Below are 12,953 nucleotides of genomic sequence, written 5' to 3' on the forward strand. Positions count from 1 at the left end.
ATATAGAATGTGTCTGCAAACCAAGCTTTCCTCTTTGGGCTAAACTCTTAAAGTAGATCTGCCGATCAACTCCTGCTCCACTGCTCCAGCTGTTCCTATTTGCATCTAAATGGGCACACTTCCCTTGAGGCCTCAGACAAAAATGTTACAGAGGTCTCTGAAGAAAAGTGTAGATTAATCAGTCCATCTCAAATAGTGATTTCTACAAATATCTCGTTCAACAACTGAGTGGTTGGAGGATTTCTCAAAACTCTAAGGAGCTCACAACAGAATCCTAGAGCTAGAACCAGGAACCTCTTGTCCTTTTTTTGGTTAGGGTTGGGGTTTCTGCAAGATGCCTTCCAGAATACTTTTTTCTCAGGTGTCACTTGTGACTCTTTAACAACGGAATCTCTGGGTTTTCTGGCCTGTTCCATCAATCATTTACAACTTCAAGCAAGTTAATAGTTGAGAGTACGTTACATTTTGGAAGTCAAATGGCCATCTAAGAAAAGTTTCATTCCTGAAAAAAAGAAACAAAGTATCAGCAGATTTGTTAGAGAAAAAGTAATAACTTGTTATATACATTCTGATGGAGCCCATAATAATGGCTCTCAGACATTTTCATCTCATTATTGCTAAGCTGCTCTTGGGCCTTCCCCATGATTCACATTGCCTCTTTACAAAACACACATAGAATTTCCATGTTTAGGTTACAAGCTTCTCGACGTCAGGATGGAGTCCTTTCTTTTTGTTATATACGCTCCCAAGCACATGTAAGGTGGTTGATAATATTGCCTCCATATATCATATTTACGTATCAAAAGCAATGTAGATTAAACTCCTCCCTGTTTACAGCAAAACCTGACTTTTTCAGGCTGCCATGAGGAGAGGAATGAGAACATCTGAGTGATGACATATTATGGATTAGTGGCTTCCACATTAACAAGATTTTACTGCTTAGTTAAACCTTCAGTGTTTTGAAATAATGGAGGGCCATCTTAGAATAGTTGAAGAAAAGTTAGAAAAGTAATTTTTAGCTAATAGCTTTCATCTCCTTTGTCGCCCCAAGCCCCTCTCTCCCCACTCCTTCCCATATGGTTAACTACTTGGCTGGTAGCACAGTGAATTTGTATTTCATCTTTTTTCTGTTCTCTTTCCTGCTCTTTGGTGGAAGTGGGGTGAGTAGCTAAATGTCCAAAAGAAAGGAAACAGAATAGAAAATATTGAGACGAGGGAAATAAATTCCATCAACTTGCATAAGAAGCTCCTAAAACCTGGGAGTTAGTTATATTGCATAAGGGACTAGAAGACACTACCAAGAAAGCCTGTAAAGTCCATAATGGAGAACCTCACCCTAAATTAAAGACCAACAGTGTTCTGCATTTGTTGTGTCCTACTACACTGATGTGGAATGTAAACCTCCTTTAGGTAATTGTATTCATTCTCCGGGCTAGTGTCATAAAAGATTCTTTTTGCCAGAATTCTTAGAGTGCTGTTAGACTCCTAGTGTGAAAACTGTACTTATTCCAATTTGATTTTGCAGGATTAATCATGAAAATGGATGCAAATATTAAGATGAAATGTTAGCAAAACACTTTCAAGGACAACCTAAAACATTGTAAATCAGGATTGGAAGTTCATTCAATCATTTATTGAGCACTTACTGTGTGCAGAGCACTGTACTAAGCGCTTAGCACTGTGCTAAGTGCTTAATTCAGTTAATTGGCTGCATGTTTTTGAGCTGGTAAAAAAAAAGATCAGTTGATGTAGATGGTTCAGCCGGTTTAAAAAGTAAAATACAAATAATTAAAGATAATTGCCTTGATGAAAGGACATTATGTTAAAATATAATCAGTAGTTGTTGGTGATTTGTTGTTCCTGTCGGGTTACCTTGGGGATTGATATGCAAATCTCAAGTTTAACTAGAAGGAGGAAATTGATGGAACCCTACTGAAGGGATTTGTTTGCCTAGCAATAATGCATGAAATGTTAGTCAAGAAAATAGTTTTAAACTCAGTTTTGAACAGCTGTTGGGTTATTTGACATTTTTTAAATGGCCCACTTCATTTCCTGGCTGTTCTAGAGACATACCGAGAAAAAAACTGAATAATTTAATTTCGTTATAATTGTGTGTCCTATCAGGTTCTCTTAGTTCTCTTGAGTCTTTTCCATATTTCCAAGAGTATTTTCTGTAGGCTGTCTTACCTAAAATGAATTTTTATGTTTTGTTACTCCATAAAATGTTGCCTTCTTCCTTGCAGAGCTCTCCCACCTCCTCTCAGAAATCTACCCCCTGGGTCATTTTCTGTAATGTTATTCCTTCCATGTTTCTCTACTCCTCAGAAACCTCCAGTGGTGGCCCATCCACCTCCACATCAACTAGAAACCCCTTCCCATAGGCTTTGAAGCACTCAGTCATCTTGCCCCTTCCTACCTTAACTCCCTGATTTCATACTACAACCCAGTCCACATGCTTTGCTCCTTTAGCACCAACCTATCATTCGTCTTTCTCATCTGTCCGCCGACCCCTTGCCCACCTCCTCCCTCTGGCCTGGTTCTCTTTACCCCTTCATGTATGACAGATCATCACTCTCCCTACCTTCAAAGCCTTTTTAAAAATTACATCTCTTTCAAGAGGCCTTCTCTAAGCCCTCATTTCTCCTACCCCCTCTCCCTTCAGTATAGCCTCTGTGCTTGAATCTGTACCTGTTAAGCACTTGATATTCTCCTTCCCATCAGCCCCAATAGCACTTATGTTCATATCAATAATTTATTTTGTCTTTCTCTCCCCTCTAGGCAGTAAGCTCCTGGTGAGCAGGAAACTTGTCTACCAATTCTGTTATATTGTATTCCCCCAAGCATTTAGTACAGTGCTCTGCACACAGTAAGCACCTAATAAATATCACTGATTGATGAAAATATGTCTATATCCTTTTATCTAATGCTTGGAAGAATGAACAAGGACAAGTTGATGTCAAACCATCTCTAGCACACTGCCTGATTCATCATAGGATCTGGCCAGTACATTGTCTTTTTTATTAAAGGGTATTTTCTGCTTTTTGGTCCCAGTTTTTCAGGTTTGGCTCTAGAGTCCTTGTCTTATTCTGCCGAGTGATCTCCAACCTATAGCGACACTATGGGCACATCTTTCCCAGAGTGCCCCACCTCCATCTGCAGTCATTCTCATAGTGTATCCGTAGAGTTTTCATAGTACAAATACAGAGGTAGTTTGCCACTGCCTTCTTTCACACAGTAAATTTGAGTCTCCACCCTTAATTCTCCTGCTGCTTCCTAGCACAGGTGAGTTTTGACTTGTAGCAGATTCCCTTCCACTCTCTAGCAACTGCCCAAGCTAGCAATGGAATAGTTATGCCTCTGCTTGATTCTCCCTCCCACAGCCAAGACTGGTAGAGTACTGGAAACTCTCCAGGTCCAATCCTGAGAGGGGACTAGAGTTCTTGGGTAGGATCAAAAGATTAATCAAACTCATCCCGGTGGCCCTCCCCCTCCCACGAGAGGGATTCTGGAAACCTGCTACTGCATAGGGCAGCGATGATGGGGTTGATTGGATGGGGAGCCAAATGACTCCTGTGCCTGACTGCTCCTATCCTCTTCCCTGCTTTCAGTCAAGCAGTCAATCAATGGTTTTATTGAGTGCTTCCTCCCTCCTGTAATCTGGAGTCTTGAAAGGGACAGGAGTTTGAGGCTGCATGGAGTTGGTCTTGGGGTTACGGGTTTGTTTTTACAGTAGAACTAATGTTCTTCAAAGCTTGTCTCCTCCTCTTCCAAGGGGAACCAATGACTGTGTATTCCTGCCCCCATCGTCACCCCCAGGATGTCCCTGGATAGAATCAGTCAATTATTGACCACTTACTATGTATTCAACACTGTACTGAGCACTGGGGAGAGTACAGTTCAACAAAGTTGGTAGGCATGCTTCCTGATCTCAAGTAGCTTTCAGTCTAGAGAGGTGACAGACATTAAAATAAATTACGGAGATGTACATAAGAGCTGTGGGGCTGAGGGTGAGATGAATACTAAGTGCATAAAGGATAGAAGATCCTGCTTTGGAGCTTCTTAGCCTGACCATCTTCAGAAAAGTCTGCTAGCAATTAATATTGAACCACTTCGAGAGAATAACTGCCACAGAAAGAATAGCAACCTGGAAAATTTTCAAAAGGAACATTCTCCCAAATATTCCAGTTTATCAGGTAGAAGCTCTATGTCATGGTGCCTTGTGCAGTATCTGTGTCTTGTTTCTAACACTGTATCTTGGATTCAATTTTTATCTCAGTTTGAAAGATATTCATAATAGCCCTAGCTAGAGAAACCAAAATTCTATTTGCATTTAACCAGGGGCGGTTCTATTTGAGATTTTGATAGCAGCCAAGGAGTCATACGCGTACCTTCTCTGATACGTTCTTCAACCATTAGCAATCTTATTTGACTTGCATATGGGGAAACTTGAAAAAGAGAGAAAAAAAGCAAGAACCCTAACCTCTATGGTAAATTACCTAGGAGGCTAAGAAAGAGAGGCCTGAAGGGGCACTTGGATCGTGGGCCATGGCAGTGTTTTCTCTCTTAGGGTTGAGTTTAGTGTGAGAATAGCTAAATGGCCAAAAGTGTAAAAGTATAAAATAATATAAATTTACTTGCAGTTCTGCACAAATGAGCTATTTCCTATATTTATCTCTAGTGTTCCATAAATTGCATCTCCCCATGATTAGAGGGGAAGTGGTATGTAAACGTGACATTATGTGGCTATTTATCTGCAGGACCTTCCTCCTTTAAATTCACTTCAAAACTGTTTTATTTATAAAGTAACTATAATCATTCTTTTAATATGTCTTTTCATATAAAGCTAAGTCATTTTGCAACTCTTGCCACTGTTAAGGTGCAGGGAACGTAAAAACTAATTTCATTGTCAAGCTGTTATTAAAATGTACACGTACATTTTAATAACTTCCTTTAGATAAACACATAAATTTTTTTGTGTGATCAAGGAAGAATGTTTTAATTCATAAACTGCACCAGATGGCCAGAATATACAGTGAAGTTGTTAGATCTCAGAGGTGAAGATCCCTTAAGGTTTGCATTATCATTTTATTGGAAGTGAACAAGGTTGGCAGTAGTGTTTTCACTCTAAAATCTCTCTCTAATGTGGTCATTTTTTTTTTCCAAAGAGTAGCTGGAGGTAGCTACGATAAGTAGCTTAAGGATCACTCACAAACTTCCCCTTCTCAAAGGCTTAATAGCTGAAAGAAAGCAGTTGGTATTGGTTGGGGACCTTCTCTTTCTCCTATCCATTCTCTTCCTCATCGGCATTCAATAGTTAACAATTTTTACTCATCGTTGACTGTATGAAAACACTTACTTCCTCTTCATGTTGCCTGTAGCTTTCTCTCCCATGCTTGCTCCCCCTGGGTACATGGCCCCAAGGTCACTCCATGGGCCTTGGGAGTGGTGGTAAAGAAAATTTATAATGCTCTCAGCCAGTTCTTTTCCCCAACCTACCATGTCCTTCCTAAGTGGACAGAAGGAGTTGCATCTCCCCAGCTCCATTGTTTCTTAATGTGTCCCACACTCAATATGCCCTTATCCCTGGTATCTTTTTCAGGAAGTGTTCAGAGGTATTTGATGTATCCGATCCCCTGACGATATACCGATGTTCAAAGTATTGGAAATAGATTTAAACTCTCAAGGAGCAGTGACAGTTCCACTTTTTTACAACACACATGTGGTGCCCCAGGCAGATGGGCACTTAAGCGCTTTTTGATGATGGTGGTGATGGCTTAGAATCAGCTGTCAGTTTCCCCTTCTGCCAGAGTCCTCAGGACTTCTTAGTGACTTAAGCACAGTTGTCGGGACGTAGCATATAATAGTTCATTAAATAATAAAAACAAATGGTCCCTTCAAACAACTACTGTGTGCTTAGGAAAATTCGATATTTTTTCTGTCTGCAGTCTTGGTCATGAGACTGCTCTCTCTGAGAACAGTATATCAGATTAATGTTTTGTAATGGGTTTCATGGGGAAGAGCGACATGCCTGGGGTCAGGTGCAAGCTCACTCAGGTTGTGCACCTTGATCAGCATCGCATACTCATTAATATGACTATGAGAGCAGAATCCTTTTTGCCAAGCTCTGGAAGCTTAAACATTTTGGTTCTTCCAGTGTCCCGTTTGTTTTGCATTGCATTTTAAACTTAATACATGGTTACTGAAGTTGAGTTGTGGCACATTAAAGCCTGTAGGCTAACTGTGATTTATTCCTCTCTTTTTGGATGAAATTCAGAATTGATCATTGGTTGTTGATACTTTTGGCCAAGCATTTTTTATGCATTGTTCGATAGCAAGACATGGATTATTTTGAAATCTAGGTTTGTTTTTGTATTTTTATGGCCTGTTTACTTCTGTCATGTCCAATAGAATGTTAAAATTCTTTGAAGAGATGTGACGCTCAGGTTGAAAAACCAAAATGAAATTTGTGACCAACATTTCATGCAGCAATGCCTTTGATTAGTTCCGTCGGCCAAGTGACTTTCTCTGGCATTGCTGGCCGAAACACAAAGAACACTACCTCTTTCTTGTTGAGGTCCCGCAACTACTGCCATCCTCCATGTCTGGTGTCACTACTCCGGGCGGATGCAGAGGCAGAAGCAGCTGCTATGACTGCAGTAGCATGGCCCTGCCAAGTGGTGGAATAATAATAATAATAACTATGATGATGATGGTATTTGTTAAGCGCTTTACTGTGTGCCAAATACTGTTCTTAGCGCTGGAGTAGATACAAGGTAATCAGGTTGTCCCACATGGGGCTCATGGTCTTAATCCCCATTTTACAGATGAGGTCACTGAAGCACGGAGAAGTGAAGTGACTTGCCCAAAGTCACACAGCAGCCAAGTGGAGGAGCCTGGACTCGAACCCACATCTTCTGACTCCCAAGCCCAGGCTCTTTCCACTTAGCTACACTGCTTCTCTAAGTGACCCCAGCAGTTGCCTTGGCTTAACTGTCTGGTTCTGGCCCAGGCCTCCATAGCTGTTGTCCTTTGAATGGGATCAATAGCAACAGAAAATGGGAGAAGGTGGTATTGGAGAATGAATGAATACCAATTCCCCTCACACCTGTTTCTTTTCTTCTTATTCCTTTCCACTTCTCTATTTTATTTTCTCTTTTTCTTCCCTTGCCCCTTTTCTCCCTTCACTCCATCCCGTTTATTTTCACCTCTAACTCCTATTCTTCCACTCTTCAGCCCCCACTCCTTTCTATGTCCTCTTTGGCCTGACCCTTTTACACCCTTCTTTGGTCTCATCTAAGGTGGCCAGAAAACCTGCGGGCAGAATACTTGAGTAAAGAAAATGTATTTTTACAAGTTACAATTTAGAAGAAAATGTTGTGGGCAGTGTCACTAAGAACATAAAACACTTCCACAGTTAATGGAGTGGATGCCTTTAAACATGTATTAGTAACAATCAGCATTGTTTTTAGTCCTGTGTCTTTTTATTTGAAAGGATCCCATTATTCCTCATTATTTCTTATTAAGAATTCCATTATCTAGGTCTGCATTATTACCCTTTTTTTCAGTTGAGGAAACTGACAATTAGAAATAAAGTAACTTGAGCCAAGACCCAATAGAAAGTCAGCTAACTCCTGCAGTCAATTCATTGGTAGTTCTAATTTAAAATATATTTAGGAATAAAAATCAGAGTAATTTAATCATGAAACATGATCATTTGTATGATAAGGTAGAGTTACAGAAAGCAACATTTATGAAATCTGCATTATTAAATCATATGCCTGACATACAAAGGGAAAAAAGAAAACCATAGCCCCAGATAAATCCAAATAATTATTTTACCAGCAGAAGTCGTGTTTTTTCTGTAAATTCTTTCCAGTTATTCAAAATATAGCTTCTCAAAAACATCACTGATAAATAGCATCTGTAATTGCTGAAGCACTGAAAGGTATTCTCTGGGCTGTTTGGGATTAGAAGAGAAAATTCAATGGAATTTTATCTTAAAGAGAAAACCACTGAAGAGTTATCATTAAGCAAAAAGTTTTTGATTCTGAGGACAGCCCTCTGTGGTAATTTAGTCCAAAAAAATGCATCTAATTTTGGGGCAAAATATATTTCTACTGGCCATCTCTATTGTCATAATTCACTGACCCCCACTTAATTTTAATGTTGGAATGACCTAGCCTCAGAATTAAATTTTTTTTAAGTCTACATACGCAATATTATTAGACACCGTATTTATAAAGTATGACTGTGGCAGACGGGGAGGTATGAGGCAGGTAGGAGAAGCTGGCAGTAATTCGGATGCTGAAGATAAAAGGGGGCCAAAGAGGCTCTTTGAATGCCACTGTTGGTTAGCGCCCCCAAAATGATCATTCACCAGATGCTTGAAATTCAAGATAATGTTTTGGGGAATTACAGATCTCAAAGTCACATTGGGGCTAACAAGATCTTCAGTGCCATTTTCTCATCTTCCATGTGTGGTGGATGACTTAACTGGGGAAGATGAGTAAAGTGGGGAGGGAAGGGGAAGTCAGAACATTTTTCCAATTGGTATATTTCAACAAGAGTCTGCAACAATGTCACCCATATCACTTAATGTAAGCAGTTCAACTAGTGAAGAAAGAGGAGTCTGTAGGCAGAATGTGAAAAGAACTCTGAAATCACAGTCTTCACCTTCAGAACCCTCCTTTTTAATAGTAATAATTATGATAATGGTATTTGTGAAGCGCTCACTATGTGCCAAGCACTGTTCTAAGCACTGGCGTAGATACAAGGTAATCAGGTTGTCCCACATGGGGCTCACAGTTCTTAATCCCCGTTTTACAGATGAGGTAAGTGTGATGCAGAGAGGTTAAGTGACTTGCCCAAGGTCACACAGCAGACAAGTGACGGAGCTGGGATTAGAACCCATGGCCTCTGTCTCCCCAGCCCCTGCTCTTGCCGCTAGGCAACTCTGCTTCACCAAGTGACCATCTCCAAGAGGCATTCCTTGATTAATTCCTCCTGTACTTATGTCATCCCAACAGCCACCCTTAGTAATGCATTTCTTTAACTGCCTCCTTTATTTTTAACATTTCTAAATGTTTAAATGTTTTAAATGTTTGCAGTTTGCATTTACTTATTTTTTTTTACTAGGTCATAATCTCCCTGAGGATAAGGATTGTGTCTCCTACTTGTATGGAGCAAGGGTGTGGTATAGGGCTCTGCAGACAGAACGGTGCCCAATAAATACTGATGATGATGATGATGTTTGTTAAGTGCTTATTATGTGCCCAGCACTGTTCTAAGCACTGGGGGGGTTACAAGGTAATCAGATTGTACAATGTGGGGCTCACAGTCTTAATTGAAGCACAGAAAAGTTAAGTGACTTGCCCAAAGTCACACAACCAAAAAGTGGCAGAGCTAGGATTAGAACCCATGACCTCTGACTCCCAAGCCCGGGCTCTTTCCACTGAGCCACGAAGATGTATACCTTGCCTCAAGTGGGTGTGGGAGTGAAGCTGAGATCCTGGAGAGATTGAATTCTAGCAGAAATTAAGGTCGCAAGCTTCAAGATTCCACTCTGATCTTCTAGTATCTATCACAGCGTTAAGCATGGGCTTGACACATAAGTGCTTAATAAATGCCATCATTATCATTGTTATTATTGTTGTTCCTATTGATTCCCAAACCAAGGGTGCAGAATATCTTTGCTTTGAATTTTCTCTTTTCTTTATTTTATAAGGTGATCGATTTATAATTATCGTGAACTTCTTACTTTCAAGTTAAACTTATAGGTATAAAATTGAAAAGTTATGTGCATAAATAATTACTGTTCAAAGTGCAGATATAAATGAACATATTGCTTCGATTTATTTATGCCAGAACCAATTTGCTATTGCAATTTAATAGAAATTTGCCAAGTTTTCTGCCCTGTTGACTTGTGTTGTTGGTAACTAGGAAACATTTTCAGAACTACTAGAAAGAAAATGTATAGTTATTTGTATCACCCCCCCAAGCACATATGTATATATCTTTACATATATGTAATTTATTTATTTATTTATTTATCTATTTATATTAATGTCTGCCTCCCCCTCTAGACTGTGAGCTCATTGTGGCAGGATTGTGTCTGTTTATTGTTGTCATATTGTCCTTTCCCAAGTCTTTAGTACCGTGCTTTGCACACAGTAAGTGCTCAGTAAATACGATTGAATGAATGAATGAATGATCTGACTTTTATATAGCGTTTTGTTAGAATGTCACAGGTGGGTTTTTAAGAAACAGCATAGTAAGGAAGTGTGAGGTGGATAATTTTCTGATTAAAAATTTTTTTTGGCTTGTCATTTCTCCAAAGATAGAGACTTTCAGATTAAGAAACATGCCTTAATTGGTTGTTGATTTATTGTATGCCCTTAATGATGTGTTAGTTTCAAGATGGTGGACAAATAGGTCTTTGTTAAAGATCAGAAAGGTTTGTTTTAAAAAGTTAAATACTGAATGCCCGAAGCATTAATTTTTAAATGGTTGTTCGTTAAGTGGTAATGCATGGTTGGTTATAAATGCCATTCCTAAATATTTTTGATCTTGCCTCTCTTCATAAGGAATACACAAATATAATTGAGTTGAAAGTGACAGAACTTTTATCTTCAACCACATCTTTAATGTGAAGGAATTATAGTACTACTGATTTGCACTCTTGTCCTACTAGATAGAGGTTATAGCACTGCCCTGAGAGTCAGAAGGACCTGGTTTCTAATCCTGGACCCTCCATTTGACGGCTGTGTGACCTTGGGCAAGTCACTTAATTTTCTCTGTGCCTTAGTTACCGCATCTGTAAAATGGGGATAAAGACCTTGAGACCCATGTGGGACAAGGACTGTGTCCAACCTGATTAGCTTGTATTTACCCCAGTGCTTAGTACAGTGCTTGGCACATCGTAAGCAGTCAACAAATACCGTTAAAATACAAATAAACAAACCTGAATAAGTAGGCAGGAAGGACTATAGCAGACTCTCGAGCACAGAAAGGTTTTTTGGAGCAGGGTCCATTTATGGCCGAAGGGACTTCAGTGTAGTGCTGATGTTGGGTGGTGGCTCCACGAACCAATCAATCAGTATTTCAGAATTTCTCAGAATTTTTTTTTTCAGAATTTCTTTTGAGTATTCCTGTCCACTTTGCGGAACATTTTAGGTGGTTCTTGGTCAAAGGCTTTCACCTCTGAAGGCATAGCTCTAGTATGTACCCCTCAATTTCTGTCCCCCAATTCTTCACCTCTCCCCTCCCCCCCCCCCCCGCCACAGAGAGAGGTATGGGTCAAATTCATTCATTCATTCATTCATTCAATTGTATTTACTGAGCACTGTCTGTGTGCAGAGCACTGTAGCAAGCACTTGGGGGAGTACAATACAGCAATAAACACACATTCCCTGCCCTCAATGAGCTTACAATCTGGGGGCAGGAGACAGACATCAATATCAATATATTACAGATATGTACAAAAGTGCTATGGGGCTGGGAAGGGGGTTGAATAAAGGAGGCAAGTCAGGGCAATGCAGAAGGGAGTGGGAGATGAGGAAAGGGGGGCTAAGTCAGGGAAGGCCTCTTGGAGGAGATGTGTCTTCAATAAAGTTTTGAAGGGGGCGAGAGTATTGGAAAAGAGGTAAAGATGAGAAAGTAAGAAAAACAAGACAGTGGGGAAAAGCTGTTCATCTACTCCAAATATTATATGGTCAGCCACAGTCAAATGGCACTGCCTAAAGAAGAGCTGGTGCAGAGATTTAGAACCAGCACAGGCATAAGCACTTAAGGGAGCTTTTCTCCAACTGGCCAGGGGAAAGAACTGCAAATAAAAGATTAAAGGCAAGAATGCATTTCGGTATTAAAATCCTTGCAGATCGCATCAGATCGTTTTCTATTATTGGTTACTTCATCCCTAGGATGCATTATTGGGAACCTTACTATCTCTCTGATGGTATATAAGTATTAGTAATGACTCTGAGTACCTGTGGAATTCACCATACTAAGCACGTATTGTATTGAAACAGTCCCTTAATAACTTTTTATTCACTCTTACTTGATTTAGAGTTAACAGGTAAGAAATTACTTCTAATTAATGTTATCATTACAGAGAGAGAGGGAGAGGTCAAATCAAAGCTCTTATTTTTGATTGCTTGTAATTTAGACCAAATATTCCTTGCAGGAGAGCCATATATTTAGCCATGTAGCTAACTTTTAGTCATCTGTACAAATGTGTGATTGAGTGCACATAGATAAATGAAATCCACAGGTAATTAAGAAACATCGCTTTAGCTATTAATTCCAACCTCCTCACCCACAAAACCTTTACAAGAGGAGTTAACAAGTACCATAAAACTCTCGATTATCCACTTGCAGATGATTTACCTGCTCTCCCTGTCACGTAACCCACTGAAATCCCCGTTCCTGCCATTGGGGTCCACTCATGCCGTACCTTGAAGTCATTGGGGTTTACCCGATGGGCTGAAGGAAGGCATTCAGGACGAATAGATGTACTGTGAGCACCCCAATACGTAGTTTTCATTGGTTAGGATTTCCTTCTTGATTGTTTTCTCCGTGAAGACCAACCACAGCTTTGCTGCTGTTCTCATCCTCAGTGTCAGGCAACTGACACTGCCAACCAACCATTACGGTATTAGTGATAATTGAAGTATTTTTACGGGCGATCTCTTTCTTCCCCTCAGCTGATAGGAGCCACTCCTGCCTGAAACTCAGGCGGGTGCAGGGGGGAGATCCCCTGGCCATTTGATTGACAGGTTCCCTTCTTGCTTGTCACCAAAAAGATGTGTAATCAGCTGGGAGTGTTTGAGGGGCCCAGCTGCCCAGGGAAGTAAATGGGGAGGCAGTCGAGGTTGAACTGGCTATGAGGAAAGAGCAGGTGCTGGCTCAGCCATTGGCCCAGTGTGCAGGTGTGTGATTCAACTGTTACGGTTGTG

General features: G+C 40.2%; 1 protein-coding gene and 1 non-coding gene across 7 annotated transcripts in view; one reads left to right on the top strand and one right to left on the bottom strand.

Annotated features, from left to right (window-relative positions):
* Window positions 1–12,953, top strand: part of SSBP2 (single stranded DNA binding protein 2) — a 294,273-nt gene that overhangs the window by 40,725 nt on the left and 240,595 nt on the right. The window lies entirely within an intron of this gene.
* LOC114815635 lies at window positions 3,293–3,430 on the bottom strand. Its single transcript, XR_003763433.1, has one exon. It is a non-coding gene; the product is annotated as a small nucleolar RNA SNORA7 (small nucleolar RNA).

Source organism: Ornithorhynchus anatinus, chromosome 1, assembly GCF_004115215.2.
Source record: "Ornithorhynchus anatinus isolate Pmale09 chromosome 1, mOrnAna1.pri.v4, whole genome shotgun sequence".
NCBI classification, from domain to species: domain Eukaryota; kingdom Metazoa; phylum Chordata; class Mammalia; order Monotremata; family Ornithorhynchidae; genus Ornithorhynchus; species Ornithorhynchus anatinus.